General features: G+C 43.4%; 1 protein-coding gene across 5 annotated transcripts in view; it reads left to right on the top strand.

Moving 5' to 3' along the window:
• Positions 1-19811, top strand: part of rapgef2b (Rap guanine nucleotide exchange factor 2b) — a 565137-nt gene that overhangs the window by 208759 nt on the left and 336567 nt on the right. Inside the window, exon 1 of one of the 5 annotated variants that reach the window (XM_067992614.1) lies at positions 13106-13264. The exons of the other annotated variants lie outside the window; for them this stretch is intronic. The gene's annotated coding sequence lies outside the window, so the exon portion shown is untranslated. Of the gene's footprint in view, positions 1-13105; positions 13265-19811 lie in introns of those variants that run through there. 5 annotated transcript variants of the gene reach the window in all.

Genomic DNA, 19811 nt, shown 5'->3' with positions numbered 1-19811 from the left:
TATCCTCCTATTTCTATTTTCGCTAGCGCATGGCATGGGGAGTAATCCGGAGATTACTACTTTTGAGGTCCTGCTTATTAATCTCTATCCTAACTCCTTAAAATCTGCCTGCAGGACCTCATCCCTCTCTACCTATGTCATTGGTACTGATATGGACCACGACCTCTGGCTGTTCACCCTCCCCCTCCAGCATCTTCTGCAGCTGCTCAGTGACATCCTTGACCCTGGCACCAGGGAGGCAACATCTGGAATCACATCTGCGGCGGCAGAAACACCTGTCTGTTCCCCTAACTATAGAATCCCCTATCACTATTGATTTCCTTTTTTTTTTATTCGTTCACGGGATGTGGGCGTCGCTGGCGAGGCCAGCATTTATTGCCCATCCCTAATTGCCCTTGAAAAGGTGGTGGTGAGCCGCCTTCTTGAACCGCTGCAGTCCGTGTGGTGACGGTTCTCCCACAGTGCTGTTAGGAAGGGAGTACCAGGATTTTGACCCAGCGACAATGAAGGAACGGCGATATATTTCCAAGTTGGGATGGTGTGTGACTTGGAGGGGAACGTGCAGGTGGTGTTGTTCCCATGCACCTGCTGCTCTTGTCCTTCTAGGTGGTAGAGGTCGTGGGTTTGGGAGGTGCTGTCGAAGAAGCCTTGGCGAGTTGCTGCAGTGCATTCTGTGGATGGTGCACACTGCAGCCACAGTGCGCCGGTGGTGAAGGGAGTGAATGTTTAGGGTGGTGGATGGGGTGCCAATCAAGCGGGCTGCTTTATCTTGGATGGTGTCGAGCTTCTTGAGTGTTGTTGGAGCTGCACTCATCCAGGCAAGTGGAGAGTATTCCATCACACTCCTGACTTGTGCCTTGTCGATGGTGGAAAGGCTTTGGGGAGTCAGGAGGTGAGTCACTCGCCGCAGAATACCCAGCCTCTGACCTGCTCTCGTAGCCACAGTATTTATATGGCTGGTCCAGTTAAGTTTCTGGTCAATGGTGACCCCCAGGATGTTGATGGTGGGGGATTCGGCAATGGTAATGCCGTTGAATGTCAAGGGGAGGTGGTTGGACTCTCTCTTGTTGGAGATGGTCATTGCCTGGCACTTGTCTGGCGTGAATGTTACTTGCCACTTATGAGCCCAAGCCTGGATGTTGTCCAGGTCTTGCTGCATGCGGGCTCGGACTGCTTCATTATTTGAGGGGTTGCGAATGGAACTGAACACTGTGCAGTCATCAGCGAACATCCCCATTTCTGACCTTATGATGGAGGGAAGGTCATTGATGAAGCAGCTGAAGATGGTTGGGCCCAGGACACTGCCCTGAGGAACTCCTGCAGCAATGTCCTGGGGCTGAGATGCTTGGCCTCCAACAACCACTACCATCTTCCTTTGTGCTAGGTATGACTCCAGCCACTGGAGAGTTTTCCCCCTGATTCCCATTGACTTCAATTTTACTAGGGCTCCTTGGTGCCACACTCGGTCAAATGCTGCCTTGATGTCAAGGGCAGTCACTCTCACCTCACCTCTGGAATTCAGCTCTTTTGTCCATGTTTGGACCAAGGCTGTAATGAGGTCTGGAGCCGAGTGGTCCTGGCGGAACCCAAACTGAGCATCGGTGAGCAGGTTATTGGTGAGTAAGTGCCGCTTGATAGCACTGTCGACGACACCTTCCATCACTTTACTGATGATTGAGAGTAGACTGATGGGGCGGTAATTGGCCGGATTGGATTTGTCCTGCTTTTTGTGGACAGGACATACCTGGGCAATTTTCCACATTGTCGGGTAGATGCCAGTGTTGTAGCTGTACTGGAACAGCTTGGCTAGAGGCGCAGCTAGTTCTGGAGCACAAGTCTTCAGCACTAAAGCTGGGATGTTGTCGGGGCCCATAGCCTTTGCTGTATCCAGTGCACTCAGCCGTTTCTTGATATCACGTGGGGTGAATCGAATTGGCCGAAGACTGGCTTCCGTGTACAGCTGAGCCACCCATGGTGCTATAGTCTTGGCTCTGGCTGCACTCCGCAGAAGAACCCTTTTCCTCACCAGGATTCAGAACTGAATACTGGTTGGAGAGTGAGATGCCCTCAGGGGACTCCTGAACTACCTGTCTGGTCCTCCTTGTCTGTCTGACGGTCACCCAGTCCCTCTCTGCCTGCACTCTCTTAAGCTGCGGGGTGACTACCTCCAGAAACGTGCTATCCACGCAGGTCTCAGCCTCGTGGATGCACTGCACTGCAGTGACGCCAGCTGTTGCTCAAGCTCCGAAACTCGGAGCTCGAGCTCCTCCAGCTGACAACACTTCCTGCACCTGTGGCTGTCCAGGACACGGGAAGCGTCCTGGAGTTCCCAAATGGCAGAAGGTGTGCATTCGACAAGACTGAGGTGCCCTGCAATGCCTCAATTTATTACATTATTAACTAAACGTAACTGAAAATAAACGAAGCCTTAAAAAAAGAGAAAAAAAAGAACTCCCCAGAAAGAGAAACACTCACCAGCTACCAATCATTCAACTCCTTTCCTTTTGCTGACATCACTTTAGGTTTTCTTACTTCGCTCTTTATCCGCTCCGGCGATCCAATGATAATTAGCTTTTAAAAGGTTTTATTCAATCGGTTATTTACAGTTTTATTAATCTGGTTAATAAACTAGTTTAAGTTATTAAATTTAATTAGCTTAACGGCAATTTTATGCTTCCAACTCTTTAATTTTACCCACTTCCCTTACTCGGAGAAAAGAAAAAGCTGGAATACTTACCAGCCAATCACCTACCTGCTGTCCTGTGACGTCACGCCTTGATTTTTTTTTCAATTCCCATCGACTGTCTCGAGAAGATCCCCCGCCCGCTCCTCCAGGTCCCGCCCCCGCCTGCTCCTCCAGGTCCCGCCCCCGCCTGCTCCTCCAGGTCCCGCCCCCGCCTGCTCCTCCAGGTCCCGCCCCCGCCCGCTCCTCGAGGTCCTGCCCCCGCCCGCTCCTCCAGGTCCCGCCCCCGCCCGCTCCTCCAGGTCCCGCCCCCGAAAACTTAATTACCCCTTATATACAATGCATTAACTCCAAACACTTATTTTCAGACAAGTAAGAATTTATTAAAAGAAACTTGAGCTCAAGGGAAGCTGTGTTCCAAGCAATGGTTAGAACCACCTCTTCCTCGAACAAAGAAAGCCGTTATCTTTTATACAGTTAATTCAGTAATGTCTGTCTATCATTGAATATGGGCGTACATGTACACTCTCATTGGTTCAAGTGGTTAGTCAATCAAGCAGGGAGCCTGCCTCCTCTGGACTCCATAGCTCATTCCTGTTTTGGCACGTAGCAGGCTTCGCAGGCTCGAGAACAACACCTCCCTAAATTCCAAAGCTGGTTAATCACAGGGCTGAAGTCAGAATCAAGGCTACATGGCCGCTCAAGAAACTGTATTCTCATTATATTATAAGCCAGCAATACCCTTATCTGTAAAGGGGGAGGGGGGGGAGGCCAGACAGTACCAAGCACCTGGACAGCCAACTTAATTATCAACGTACCAAGGACAATTGTGTCTTTCTGTGTGTGTGTGTGTGAAATTGTAACTACCCTATGTATGGGAGTCAAGGAGTTAACATTGATCAAATACCCATCATGCTTTTCTCTTTTTTATGGTCAAGTAACTGTTCACGTATTTCTACATTAATATGGTCTTCATGGTTTTCCACACCGCCCCTCCAGGTCCCGCCCCTCCAGGTCCCGCCCCTGCAGCTCCTCCAGGTCCCGCCCCGCCCCCCCCCCCCAGGTCCGCATGAATTTCTTCGACATGAATTGCAGCTGAAGATAATCTTCTGAAAGAACGAGAAGTAGTATTTAAAATGATACTGCTGTGGGAAAGAAAATTTCTAGTGATGGCAGTAGTTATGCAGGGGGAAATGCTGTCTTTAAGGAGATTTAAATTCAAACCCTAACTGCAAAGCCTACATACATCTCTGCTTTTTCCCAATAAAGCTGTTTTTTCCCAAAGGACTTAAGCAGACATCAATTTGAATTGAGACCTTTTGAGATGCAGGCCAAATAAGGAATTTTTTTTTGCTTTATGATTGTATCAGTTTAAACAAAGACCACTTGTGTCTCATGGCATTTATGTTGGATGGGACACTTGCTGATAACTAAACCAGTGTTGTTGCAGCTCCTTTTGATTACATTGGATAACTTAATCTTCTGAAACGAGAGCCTTTAGTTTCAGAAATATGAAGAACAAATCGTGTTACATTGTGGTTATTTGGCTTAGCTACAGTATGAATTAAACCTGTCAAGGTCAAAAGTTCAGATAACAGCCCCCACCACCACGAGCCCACTGTAACTGTTGAAAATGCTGCAGACTGCACCACAGCAACTCGCCAAGGTTACTTCAACAGCAACTTCTAGTCCTGCGACCTGTGCCACCGAGGACGAGAATAGCAGTGCCGTGGACATAACATCACCTCCAAGAACCCTTCCTGACATGGACATATATTGCCATTCCTTCATTGGGGTAGAAATCGCTGGAAGCCGTTAATCAACATTCCTCGCCGCTCCATAGATTTATACTAACCCACAAACGTACCGTGGTCTTTTCTTCGGGCACTTAGTTGAATAGGAAGCGGAGAACAGCGCAACTTCAGATCAGGCCAAGATTAGGACCTTGGGAGAAGCGAGAGGATCAGTCTCTCCCCTTGACCAATCAGATTGTAGCATTTTTGATAATCTGTGTTCACTGCAGGCTAGGAACGTTAAACCAGGAAGTGAAAGGTACATTTTAAATCAATATAAAAAGTTATTGACAGCGATAAGAGATGGTAAGAAATAGTTGAATTAAATAAAAGAGACAGAAGAGGAAAGTTTTAAAAAATATATTTTTAATTTTAACATTTTTAATTTAAAAATTTTTTTAATGACCAAAAACTATTAAAATGAGTAATGAGACTCTACATTTTTGGCAGTCATTAAGACTTACACTAAAACTTAGTTTAGACATGTATTGTTAAGCATACCTGTTTGGTGGCATAATTAGTTACTTTCCAGCTGGGCAGATAAGCAAGTTTGCACTTTTTCAATGATTTCTCTGATTGCAGCATGCGATGTCCCTTTAATTCGAAGCTGTCATATCGCTGGCGAACCAGTAGGAGCAAGTTCCGGATTTCCGCCTTTCACTGCGCATGTGCGAACACTGGAACTTGCTCCTCCATTTTGCCACTAACAATGGAGAACACTGTTGAGCTCACCATTATTTCAGAAGTGATTTTTGCCCCATGGTTTCTGGGTCACTGTGGGAGCACCATCACCAGAACGATTGCAGTGGTTCAAGAAGAAGGGCCGCTATCGCCTTCACAGGACAACTAGAGGTGGGCAATAAATGTAACCTTGGCAGTGTTGCCCACATCTCAATAACAAATAAATAAGAAAAGCAGTCATTGGATAACTCAGAACTTCAACAAGAGATTATATATTGTTCCAAGTCTTGCACTAGATTATTTGATTTAACTACATTGTCACTGCTTCCAGGAAAAGGGGAATTTACTGACAATGCCACAGAAAATTGGAATGGAACAGAAAATGACTATGACCATATGAAAGCAGTGTATCTCTTTGCAAATATCTATAAAGCCAGCTGTTGTTAACATAACTGCATCTTAAGCTGTTATTTTTGCTGTATTGCAAAGTGGAAAAGGTTTTGCTGTGACACAAAACTGACATTATGGCCCCAATATTTACGAGGAGGTGGGGAGGCCAAAAACGGCCAAAGAACTCGGCAAGGCTGAGGGTGCGGAGGTCCTGCCGGACATAATGGCAGGACCACATTATCGTTTTTTTTGGATCCGTTTCCCAACCGGCAGCTGGCCAAAATGACGGCCTGGCCGGTGGCCGGAAGGAAAAACCAGCAGCAGGAGGCCGCAGCTGGGGACCATTGGGGACGGTCCCTGGCAATCGGGAGGGGGGGAAGGTTGGCTATTGTGGGGTGGGGGGAGGAAAGAGAGGACAACAGGGTGGTGGGTGATTAGACATCACGGTAGGGGGGGAAATGACAGGACATCGGGGCTGGAAGGGGGGGTAGGAGGTCGGTGATCGGGAATGGTGGGGGAGAGAGAGGCCCCGATTTGCGCAGGGGAGGCAGAACGCTTCCCTGAGGGGCCACAGGGAGCACTCCTCCTCCTTTTGGCCCACAAGCAGTGCTGAAAAAGACACTTACCTTGTGGAGCTAGCAGCTCCTGCCTCCCTTTTACTGCTGGGTTTCCCAACTCCGAGGAAACCCGCGCAGCCGCAGTGAGATTTAAATCCCAATTGCACTGTGGGAGCCCGATTTAAATTTGTTAATTAAGTGTCCCGCCTCTCCACGGCGGGACACTCGGATGCCACGATACCTGCCGCCGTAAAAGTGGGCACGTGTGCGGCGGTTTAGGATCGCGTTTCGCACCTTTGATGGTTGAACAATCACCCCTCAGTTTTACTTATGGGCTGCTGGTTGCAAAAAGCACACTGCAGCTGTCTATCTCACACCAGTAGTGCAGTATAGCATCAGCCTTAAAATACTACAGTATTTTAATTACATTTTCAACGCATTTCTCTCATAAAGCACTTTCTGCATATGGTATCCTGGAAGTTATGTATGTATGTAATCATAAAATTGTCACCACAACTTGAATAAATTATAGAGATTTTAATATATCAGTTACATGATATGACCTAGTTGCCTCCATCGATGATCAATGAGCTGCTGTTTTTTTTTGTGTTTGGATAAAGTATCCAGATTTATAGCTATGTCTTAATTTTTGTTAAACATTCAGAAAGTCATTTCAGTGACCTTAATTCTGCTTTAGTTTTCTTTGGACTCAATAAAATTGGTGTTGTCAGACTCTTTCCAATATGTTCCTAATTCAGTGACCCATTTACCATGTCATTGAGAATAAAAACATTATCTTGATCATTTGAACACTTTGTAATTATTAAACTTCATACTGCTTTATGAATGATGTGGAGATGCCGGTGATGGACTGGGGTTGACAATTGTAAACAATTTTACAACACCAAGTTATAGTCCAGCAATTTTATTTTAAATTCACAAGCTTTCGGAGGCTTCCTCCTTCGTCAGGTGAACGATGTGAAAATGAAATCCTCGAAATGAAATCGCATTTATAATTCACAGAACAATGCTTGGTGAGTACAGACAGTTTTTTCAACTGCCCGTTGCCAAGGCAATCAGTGTGCAGACAGACAGGTGTTACCTGCCGGGTCTCACAGAATATACAAATCACCAAAAAAAAAACAACAAACAAAAAAAAAACAGAGATAGAGAGGTAGAAACATAGAAAAGACAGCAACTGACCCGTTATATTAAAAACAGATAACATTTGTTCGCTGGTGGGGTAACGTGTAGCGTGACATGAACCCAAGATCCCGGTTGAGGCCGTCCTCATGGGTGCGGAACTTGGCTATCAATTTCTGCTCGACGATTTTGCGTTGTCGTGTGTCTCGAAGGCCGCCTTGGAGTACGCTTACCCGAAGGTCGGTGGATGAATGTCCATGACTGCTGAAGTGTTCCCCGACTGGGAGGGAACCCTCCTGTTTGGCGATTGTTGCGCGGTGTCCGTTCATCCGTTGTCGCAGCGTCTGCATGGTCTCGCCAATGTACCATGCTCTGGGGCATCATTTCCTGCAACGTATGAGGTAGACAACGTTGGCCGAGTCACAGGAGTATGAACCATGCACCTGGTGGGTGGTGTCCTCTCGTGTGATGGTGGTATCTGTGTCGATGATCTGGCATGTCTTGCAGAGGTTACCGTGGCAAGGTTGTGTGGTGTCGTGGACACTGTTCTCTTGAAAGCTAGGTAATTTGCTGCGAACGATGGTCTGTTTGAGGTTGGGTGGCTGTTTAAAGGCGAGTAGTGGAGGTGTGGGGATGGCCATAGCGAGGTGTTTGTCCTCATTGATGACATGTTGAAGGCTGCGGAGAACATGGCGTAGTTTCTCCGCTCCGGGGAAGTACTGGACGACAAAGGGTACTCTGTTGGTTGCGTCCCGTGTTAGTCTCCTGAGGAGGTCTATGCGATTTTTTGCTGTGGCCCGTCGGAACTGTCGATCGATGAGTCGAGCGTCATATCCCGTTCTTACGAGGGCGTCTTTCAGCGTCTGTAGGTGTCCATCGCGTTCCTCCTCGTCTGAGCAGACCCTGTGTATTCGCAGGGCCTGCTCAGACGAGGAGGAAGCTACACTTTTCCAGCTTCCACCCTAACCACGTCAAAGAGGCCATCCCCTATGGACAGGCCCTGCGAATACACAGGATCTGCTCAGATGAGGAGGAACGCGATGGACACCTACAGACGCTGAAAGACGCCCTAGTAAGAACGGGATATGACGCTCGACTCATCGATCGACAGTTCCGACGGGCCACAGCGAAAAATCGCATAGACCTCCTCAGAAGACTAACACGGGACGCAACCAACAGAGTACCCTTCGTCGTCCAGTACTTCCCCGGAGCGGAGAAACTACGCCATGTTCTCCGCAGCCTTCAACATGTCATCAATGACGACGAACACCTCGCTATGGCCATCCCCACACCTCCACTACTTGCCTTTAAACAGCCACCCAACCTCAAACAGACCATCGTTCGCAGCAAATTACCTAGCTTTCAAGAGAACAGCGTCCACGACACCACACAACCCTGCCACGGTAACCTCTGCAAGACATGCCAGATCATCGACACAGATACCACCATCACACGAGAGGACACCACCCACCAGGTGCATGGTTCATACTCCTGTGACTTGGCCAACGTTGTCTACCTCATACATTGCAGGAAATGATGCCCCAGAGCATGGTACATTGGCGAGACCATGCAGACGCTGCGACAACGGATGAACGGACACCGCGCAACAATCGCCAAACAGGAGGGTTCCCTCCCAGTCGGGGAACACTTCAGCAGTCATGGACATTCATCCACCGACCTTCGGGTAAGCGTACTCCAAGGCGGCCTTCGAGACACACGACAACGCAAAATCGTCGAGCAGAAATTGATAGCCAAGTTCCGCACCCATGAGGACGGCCTCAACCGGGATCTTGGGTTCATGTCACGCTACACGTTACCCCACCAGCGAACAAATGTTATCTGTTTTTAATATAACGGGTCAGTTGCTGTCTTTTCTATGTTTCTATCTCTGTTTTTTTTTTGTTTGTTGTTTTTTTTTGTGATTTGTATATTCTGTGAGACCCGGCAGGTAACACCTGTCTGTCTGCACACTGATTGCCTTGGCAACGGGCAGTTGAAAAAACTGTCTGTACTCACCAAGCATTGTTCTGTGAATTATAAATGCGATTTCATTTCGAGGATTTCATTTTCACATCGTTCACCTGACGAAGGAGGAAGCCTCCGAAAGCTTGTGAATTTAAAATAAAATTGCTGGACTATAACTTGGTGTTGTAAAATTGTTTACAATTGCTTTATGAATGATTTTGGAAAGCTTTTTTTAATCAAGTCAGTAGGGATTTTTATCAACCTTACTCACTTTTCTGGATAATTAATGCCCACAGCTATAATTACAAAAAGTATCCAAAGGCACAGTTTTGGCAATGGCGTATGTCATAAGCAAAATTACATAGAATTACATAGAATGTACAGCATAGAAACAGGTCATTCGGCCCAACAGGTCCATGCCGGTGTTATTGCTCCACATGAGTCTCCTCCCACCCTTCAAACATAACCCCATCAACATATCCTTCTATTCCTTTCTCCCTCGTGTATTTATCTATAAATATGTGTTTATTTATAGATGTGTAGTACTGAGAAAGAAGAAGGAACTTGCAGTTATATACCGCCTTTTGTGACCTCAGGATGTCTCAAAGTGCTTTACAGCCAATGAAGAACTTTTGAAGTGCAGTCACTTGTAATGAGGAAACGTGGCAGCCAGCAAGATCCCACAAACAGAAATATGATAATGACCAGATAATCTGTTTTAGTGATCTTGTTTGAGGGATAAACATTGGCCAGGATACTAGGGAGAATTCTGCTCTTTGTGGGATCTTTTATGTCTACTTGAGAGTGCACATGGGGCCTCTGTTTAATGTCTCATCCGAAAGACGGTACCTCCAACAGTGCAGCTCTTCCTCAGTACTGCACTGGAGTATCAGCCTGGATTTTGTACTCAAGTCTCTGAAGTGGGACTTGAACCCACAACCTTCCTGACTCAAAGGTGAGAGTGCTACCAACTGAGCCATGGTATAAGCTGTAGAATGAAATGCTAATGCTAAATTTTACTCTCAAACAAAAGCAATATACTGCAAATGCTGGCAATCTGAAATAAAAACTGACGGAAGGTCATCGACCTGAAACGTTAACTGTTTTTCTCTCCACAGATGCTGCCTGACCTGAGTGTTTCCAGCGTTTACTGTTTTTATTCCCAATTTTATTCTTTGGTCTTAAACTTTCTTTTAATATACTTATTAAAATTTGGTAAATATAATGCAGTTTCTGAGCCAAAATATTCAATATTTGTTTGTCCTGAGGCTTCCACTTCTCTACCTTTCTGTCAGTCAGTTGTGGTGTTGCGTTGAGAGATGAGGCACTAAAGTGGGTTGACATTTTTTGGTTGGTAATTTGGATTTAGTGGTTGATACTTGACAACCTTTAACTTAGAAGCCCATGAATGAGTTTGGAATTGAATGATGTGGTACTAAATAGTGGAACTGCTTCTGCAATCTGACCTGGTTGCTATTATACCTCTGGAGTCTCCTAAGAATCTATCCTTGGCCCCCTCCTATTTCTTATCTACAAGCTGCCCCTCGGTAACATCATCCGAAAAACAGCGTCCGATTCGACATATATGCTGATGACACCCAGATCTACCTCACCTTTCTCAACCCCTCCACTGTCTCTGATTTGTCACACTGCTTGTCCAACATCCAGTACCGGATGAGCAGAAATTTCCTCCGACTAAATATTGGGAAGACCGAAGCCACTGTCTTCGGTCGCCGCTACAAACTTCGTTCCCTCGCCACTGATTCCATCTCTCCCCCCAGCCACTGTCTGAGGCTGAACCAGACCGTTCGCAATCATGGCGTCCTATTTGACCCTGAGATGAGCTTCCGCTCAATCACCAAGACCGTCTACCTCCACCTCCGTAACATCGCCCGTCTCTGCTCCTGCCTGAGATCATCTGTTGCTGAAACCCTCCTCCATGTCTTTGTTACCTGTAGACTTGACTATTCAATGCTCTCTTGGTCGGCTTCCCATCTTTCACCCTCCATAAACTTGAGCTCATCCAAAACTATGCTGCCTGTATCCTAGCTTGCACCAAGTCCTGTTCACCCATCACCCCTGCGCTCGCTGACCTACATGGGCTTCCGGTCCGGCAACCCCATGATTTTTTTAAATTCTTGTCCTTGGTTTCAAATCTCCCCGTGGCCTTGCCCCCTCCCTATCTCTGTAACCTCCTACAACCCTACGGATCACTGGGCTCCTCCAATTCTGGCCTCTTGCGCATCCCCAATTATAATTGCTCCACCACTGCCAGCCGTGCCTTCAGCTGCCTAGGCCCAAAGCTCTGGAATTCTGTCCCTAACCCTCTCTGCCTCTCTCTCCTCCTTTTTAAGATGCTCCTTGAAACTTAGCTCTTTCACCTGTCCTAATGGGCCAGAAGTCGCTCACCTTGGGACGTCTCATTGCAATGTTGTCCTCTCTGTCCGCCGGCGAATCCAGGAAGCAAGTTCGTGAATGCACACATGCGCACTAAAACCCGGAAATCATGAACTTGCTCCCATTGGTTCGCCAGCGGTTTGACAGTTGTGAATTAAAGGGACATGCTACACTACAATCGATGGAATCATTAAACATTAATAAACTTACCCATCTGCCCACCTGGAACGAAAATACTTTCGCCACCAAAAGGTACCAGCCCTATACTTTTTAAAAGCGCTATAACTGTTAATGGCTGCAAAATAACAAAAAAATTAAAATTTAAGAATGTGGAATGTCATATTACTCTTATTTTTTGATCATTTAAAGAAAAACATTTTTAAATTAAAAATTTTAAAAAAAAAATTACCTTTAATTTCTGCAAGTTTCATTATATTAAATTATTTGCCTGGCTTTTTATAAATTTTTATTTAAACTAATGTACAGAAGTTAACTGTGAAGGAATGATTTCCAGTTGCTTGCTTGGGGGTGTGACTTCTCTCTGACAGATTCTGTGGGCATGGCTTCCATTCCCACAGTCTCTCTTAGATCCGAATGAACCTGCGCTGAAGTCACAGTGCACAACTTACAAAAGATTTGAAGAAGGAGCAAGTGGACGTCGGGAACCACGAGTTAAGTGTTTTTGTGGTCCACAGGATGTGCAGACAGCCTTGTCACGCCAATCGGAGCAAGTTCTGGCCCAATATCTCCTTATGTGGCTCGGTGCCAAATTTTGTTTGTGAAGCCCTTTGGGACATTTTACTACGTTAAAGGCACTATATAAATCAAAAATTGTTGTTGTTGAAGTGGATTGGGAGAGCTGCTGGAACAACTGCACATGGGCAGATGCTGAAAAGTCACAAACACAGGGATGCCAGGTTGCGGTGAAGGGGGGGTGCGAAGATGGTGGGGAGGGGGGGGATGGAGGAGGAGGGGAGAGATTTGTGATGGTCGGGAGTGTGAAAATAACATTGTTGGCTTGTGCAGAGAGACTGAGAGCTCAAACAAAATGAGAGGGAAAAAATGGTAGCGCCAGAGGCAACCCATCTACTTTTGCCATTCTGTGGTGCATTGTTTCTGGAGCCAGGGGATAAAACTGTTTATAAGTTAGTGTTTGTTGTCTCTGGGATCATCTATGCTCACTCATTCATATGGCATAGTTGTCTGTGGAAGTAGTAGTACTGTTATATAAATAGGGGATTAAATTAACACTTTTTTAAAGTGCAGATTGCTGTATTGTGTATCAAAGGTAGCACTTTGGTTGACCTTGGAACGTGGATGTATGTTAAAATGACAAACACTTTAGCAACCAGCCGTTTCTTGAATGGCAACATATGAAGAACAGCTGTCCGACAACAGCTGAGGTCATGAAAATGGAATGCGGAAGCAATGCACAAGCGACATATGCTGCACATATCTGCAGCCAGTAGAGGTAGTCAGGTCACTAAGGCAGGAAATGAGCCGTCCGATGGAATTTTGGCTTCACTTGCCTCTCTCCACGTACAGCAACAGAAGAGGGGGAGAGATTCCAAACTCTGCCTGGGATAAAAAATGCTACTAGAAAAAAGGCCTTTTGGATAAAATGATACAACTTAGGCTTTGATTAAAAGGCACAGGTGAGAGAATTGTTTTATGTTTGTCACTGAAATTCTATTTGGTTTTGTATTTTTGCTTTCTAAAGCAGGAAACATCAGTGTGACTGTTGGTGCAGCTCAGATAATGAGCTGCTTTTACAATGGCTGCAGATCAGTTTGGTAAGCAGGGCGAGTGGTGGTGTGATTTAGTTGAATGAGTTAGATTTTGTCTTTCCTACTGGAGATGCCTGCCATAAACATTGTATGAGAAGAGTCTGAGAATTTAACTTCTTACAGAATGAGGCTCAATGATGAAAGCTTTCAAACTCCATTTGATGATTTAACTTGTTTAAAATAGTGCATAAGAAATGGGATTCAGATTCGTGTTTTTTTAGTTTAGTCAGCATTTCAGGGATAGTGATTGGATAGGTGTTGGTATCTATCTTATCTACTTTTCATTGTATTGATTTCCAGTATATGTATAATTGTAGTGTATAGTTATGAGCCATATTTTTCACGAGTGTCTGTAATGTACTCAGTGTATTTTAATGAAAAATAGATCATTTCAATTAAATAACCCTTTCGGTCAGGAGTATATGACGTTGTTCAGAAACAGCTGAATATCTGCTGGGATACTATTAAAGTCACTGTAATCACTGAAAGCAAAATAGCCTGGAACATTTTATGTTTCTGCCAAAAGGAAAACCTCTCTTTTATCATTGAAGAAGTTAGAGGAAGAACTGTAATGTGTTTTTCACTTGTATGAGGAAAATTTGATTAAATTGATTATATTTACACGCAGACATTCTGATTAACAGGCTTCGGTATGTACTAAAGTCTTTTGTTCCAAGCGATGGAGTCAGACAAAAGAGTACATTGTCTGCGCAACCTACTTAGCACAATTACAACATCAAACATAAATGCAAAATATCCCACTGTCAGTTCTGGTTATCTTCAATTCTCTGGCGCAATCTCAGCTTCCAGACCATTCTCATCCCAGTGTTGTCCCTTGCACTTTGCTGAGTAAGGATAGGAATTTTTAAGAAAAACGTGAATGATTTTTGGATCATTGGAAAGATATATTTTTTGGACCATGATGTAGTTTATACCCTCATAACATTATATGCACATCATTCTTGCTCACTTTATTACCTGAAAATGTAACAGCAATAGCGAGAGCAGTATAGTAGCTTTGACAAATGTTGTTAAAAGCCTTTAATCTGATGCTGCTATTTTCATTATAAACTTCCATCAGTATTGAAGTTTGTTGTCTTGACAAAGAATAGAGCTACAGTGTATAAGGATAACTAGTGACTAATTGTAAAGTACTTTTCATTCAATACTGAGAATGCAGGCTACATTAAGATCATACTTGTGGTGCCATACGAGGAACAGCATAGCAGTGGGGGTTGGACTGCTGTGAAATTGGAATGTAGAGGCCCAGGTTAAGGGAAAGAACTTTAAATAAATGAGTAGTCAGCCTGACTGGTAATGTGTTCTGCTTCAATGCATAATGTGTAAGTATGTGCTATGCAATCATAAGCCAGGGATAAATTGAAACAGTGATGTTTATTTTGAAGACTCTATTTCAAAATTCTTTTCAAGAGGCAAACTGAATCTGACATTCTCTGAAGAAAAGGTTAAACCATTTATGGCCTAACAGTGGAAGAGTACAGTTTCGACAAGCTGGGAAAATTTTATTGTATTAATGCATGGTTCTAAAATGCATTAGTGTAGTAATTGCATCTAAAGATCACAGAGGTATAATAATATCAAGGGGAATTATGTTTAGTGTGAATGTGTGTGTACTGTATAGGTTTTTAAAAATATGTTAATTCTCATTCTAGCACATCAAATCAAAATGATCATAAAAATGCATACGTATGATCTAGTCTGAATCATCATGCTTGATCTAAACAGAATTCTTCTCCATGTATAGCATTCCAGTACAGGCATTGTGTAGAATTGTTTTTTGATGGGGACCAAGATGGTTTCCCAGGATTACCAGAACAGATGTTTTTTGTAAGTTTCCAGGTGCTTTGTTTTAAAAAATGACTTTTCCAGCAATTTTAAAAAATGGCCCTTTCCAGCAATTTTTGACCATTGCTTTTTCAGTTGACTTCTGTTTTTTTTTTAAATTTCAGTGACTCACTGTTTTTGTGTTTCTTTCTATATAACTTTGCTGAATATGGCCTTTCACTCTCTCTTCTGTCTTTCCTGTTTACTTACATCTTCTGACAATATATTATGCCTACCCAAGGCCTTGGTGCCCACTTAGTATTTTATAGATGCAGATCAAAGCTGAAAATTGCTATATTGTAAATATCTTTCAGTATTAGCCTATTTTAACTGAGCAGTAATTGAACCATTTGTATCTGCTTATATCAAATGCTTTGATACCAAAGAAAGTACAATATTAACCAGTTAAAATATAATGCTTGCTATTCTTATCAGTAAGTCTCGCCCTTTAGCTGTTCCAGCCAAAGCTAACTTCTCAGTTTAAGATGGGCATATATGTATGTGTATGTCAAATGAAAATTTCTGGTATATAACATGTAAATTGAGTAAACCTGCAGGAACAATGTCATAATTATTGATCTTGTGTGAATGTCACCTTGTACTTAGATGCTGTCCTTGTATTCCATGGACTATCTGCACAAAAAACAGAATTATTTTCTATTTAAAATTACAATAAAAGTTTGTGACTTTGAGACTATAATCTAATCTTGGAATTTGGGAGACCATTGTAAATCAAGCTGTTCTTTTGTGGTTTATGATCTAATCTGTACCCATCTAGTCTTTGTTCTTTGTCTATGTAACTAAGGTTTTTTGTTGGAATGGAAAGGTGGGAAGAGAGTGTGAGCGTTTTAAGCATGAACGATTCATATAGAAGAATGTAGCTGCATGCAAGTTACTAGAGCAATTCTAAGAAGGCTATCAGCTGTGATGATTCAACTCTAATGCTTTCAGAGAGTATTTATATAGTTTACGTTTTATGACAGTTTCGTAAGGCAAAACAGGTAAGGTATGCATTATATATACCTATGTAAAATATTCAACTATAACTCATAGAACCTTCACTATTTCATTACGTGTTAAGCATTTTAGAGTTATCCACAAACAATTATATTAAAATTATAATGATGCCAGATGTCCAAAAAGAAAAGCTAATCTGGATTTTTTTTCTGTATAAGAACGGGGGTTAAAAGCAAACTTCCAATTAGATTTGAACCAAGATCTTGTCATCCCATTTGAATGAGACAAAGTGGTAGTTGAAATATTTCAGCAGTTGCTCAATAACATCCAGCAATATCAGATTGCAGTTCTGGAATGTGCTGAATTATTAGTCATATTTGATGCATATCAAGATGGGAAAATTGGGGTTTACAATATTGTTGGATTTTAATTTCTGTTCTCATAAAGGGTTTTCGAGACTGAATTGTTAAAATATGTGGTGAAATTTCTCCTTTTTCTAGGGGGAGAAAAGGAAAAGCCATTAGTATGGCCATAATGCATAGATCCTTTGTCAGTGCAATGTCCTAGGCTCATTCATCTTCAGCTGCTTTATCAATGGCCTTCCCTCCATCATAAAGTCAGAAATGGGGATGATTGCTGATGATTGCACAGTGTTCAGTTCCATTCACAACCCCTCAAATAATGAAGCAGTCACAGCCCGCATGCGGCAAGACCTGGACAACATCCAGGCTTGGGCTGATAAGTGGCATGTAACATTCGCGCCAGACAAGTGCCAGGCAATGACCATCTCCAACAAGAGAGAGTCTAACCACCTCCCCATGACATTCAACAGCATTATTATCGCCGAATCCCCCACCATCAACATCCTGGGGGTCACCATTGACCAGAAACTTAACTGGACCAGTCATATAAATAATGTGGCTACAAGAGCAGGTCAGAGGCTGGGTATTCTGTGGCGAGTGACTCACCTCCTGACTCCCCAAAGCCTTTCCACCATCTACAAGGCACAAGTCAGGAGTGTGATGGAATACTCTCCACTTGCCTGGATGAGTGCAGCTCCAACAACACTCAATAAGCTGGACACCATCCAGGACAAAGCAGCCCGCTTGATTGGCACCCCATCCACCACCCTAAACATTCACTCCCTTCACCACTGGCGCACAGTGGCTGCAGTGTGTACCATCCACAAGATGCACTGCAGCAACTTGCCAAGGCTTCTTCGACAGCACCTCCCAAATCCGCGACCTCTACCACCTAGAAGGACAAGAGCAGCAGGCACATGGGAACAACACCACCTGCACGTTCCCCTCCAAGTCACACACCATCCCGATTTGGAAATATTTCGCCGTTCCTTGATCGTCGCTGGGTCAAAATCCTGGAACTCCCTTCCTAACAGCACTGTGGGAGAACCTTCACTACACGGACTGCAGCGGTTCAAGAAGGCGGCTCACCACCACCTTCTCAAGGGCAATTAGGGATTGGCAATAAATGCTGGCCTTGCCAGCGACACCCACATCCCATGAACAAATAAAAAAAAACTAAATTCAGAATTGTGCATTAGGATAATTCTCCACTAAAAGTAGATGACTGTAAACTTGAAGAATTTTAAGATAATTGGAAAACTAGAACTAGCAAAACTTCATGTTATTGTAAACATGATTGATTTTAATATTCATTTCATTGTATTCCTGGTTACAAGTATCAAAAATCTGTTAGTAACTTGCTTTGTCAGACTGTTTCAGCATTTTATTGACCAAATTCTATGTGGGGGAATCTCATTATAAGGACTAAACGCGAGTGAACAGAGTAGATGAAGCATTCAGAAAGGTCATAGAAATTGGTAACATTTAAAAAAAATATATAGGCCACAGCAGTAGCATTTTGACTACTGTGGTATGACTTGCTTTGGGCTATAATTAGGTGTGTAATTTTGTAACAAGATACTTTTGTAGTCACAGCAGCTGATGACTGTATGATTGTCTCTAGGAATCCTTAGTGACTGAGACTAACCTCCAAAAAACTGAAGTGCAAAGGAAATTTTGTCCTTCGGAACAGTCAGTTGTTGTAGTGTTTAGACATTTACCCATATGTGGGGAGTATTGTGTTTGTCACATTATTATACATTCTGATTTAAAAAGAAATTCCGCTCTAGTGGTTGAGACAGAAATATATTTTGAATGCTTTGTTAAGCTTGTGAAGGGTTAGGACTGGTGCAAGTTGAGCAAATTCAAAGTCAAAATTCCTTGAATAATGCAAAGATATTTGCAGTATGTACAGAACTCCAGTTTTTTTATTTCATTGAGATTTTAAAAATAAAATATACATTATTTGTCTTGACATGTAATACTTAAAGTTGAGATTTCTTCTACAACTTGACTAAGAGGATGGTTTAAAATATTGTTATTAATGTAGCTAAGAGCACTGCAGAAGGCTGAGATATATAAATTGGTTGGTACAGCCTCAGGCTTGGCCATGGTATGGTGTAACATCCAAATGACACTAAGCAGGTCAAGTCAAGAGCAGCCATGCAAGTCTGTATTAGTGAATATTATACGTAATTTAAAGGGGGTGTTACTTTGTCTGAAATCTTCAGATCATTGTCTTCAGTCATGATAATCATAAGTCAACAGAAAATAAACTGTTTCATGAAATAGTTTCCGAGGACAAAGAATGCTAATAATTAAGTACTAGAATTTCAAGTATGTAAGTAAAACTAAATGGAATCTAGATAATTTCACAACATGTTTGTACGGTTTTTGAAAAATTGTCACTTAAAGGATATATGCACATACTCCAGTAGTATCCTTTTATTATCAACATAAAAATTGTTAACTATCTCTGACACAGTATTACCTCACTGAATATTTGGTTGGTTCTGTTTTTGAATTCTTAATTATAGATTTAATACATGAGAGTGTGACATTTACATCTCTTTTTTTGTGGATTGTAAGTAGATACATAAAACATATTGGGGGTGAAATTAGGCCGTGTAGCACCTGTTTTGTAGACGCAATGCGGACATCTAAGCCCCGAAAATGGCGTCCGAAATGCGTGTGCACGCTTCCGACGGGAAGTGCGCAGGACGCCATCTTGGCAAAGGGGTTTGTACAAGCGCACCTAACGACTGCCGGCAACATGTAGAGCAGGGGGACTATGGTGTGAATCAGTGTGCAATGCTGATTTGAAGCAGCTGGCGACATTTTGAAACTCCATGCTCTAGCCAACGCACAGCTGAACAGGACTTAAATGGCATGACGGACCCCCCACCAGTGCTATTTAAAGGGATCATGCAGGAGTTACAGATTAGTTGCTGGATTATTTATTCTGGCTGCTGGTGCAATTGTACTTGTTTTTGGAAGTTTCCTATACTTGGCTAAAGTTGCAATAGTCTATTTTTTTTTTTATTCGTTCATGGGATGTGGATGTCACTGGCAAGGCCAGCATTTATTGCCGATCCCTAATTGCCCTTGAGAAGGTGGTGGTGAGCTGCCGCCTTGAACTGCTGCAGTCTGTGTGGTGAAGGTTCTCCCATAGTGTTGTTAGGTATGGAGTCCCAGGATGTTGACGCAGTGACGATGAAGGAATGGCGATATATTCCCAAGTCGGGATGGTA

This window comes from Heptranchias perlo, chromosome 1 (assembly GCF_035084215.1).
Source record: "Heptranchias perlo isolate sHepPer1 chromosome 1, sHepPer1.hap1, whole genome shotgun sequence".
Lineage (NCBI taxonomy): Eukaryota > Metazoa > Chordata > Chondrichthyes > Hexanchiformes > Hexanchidae > Heptranchias > Heptranchias perlo.
This window is presented reverse-complemented; position numbering and strand designations above follow the sequence as displayed.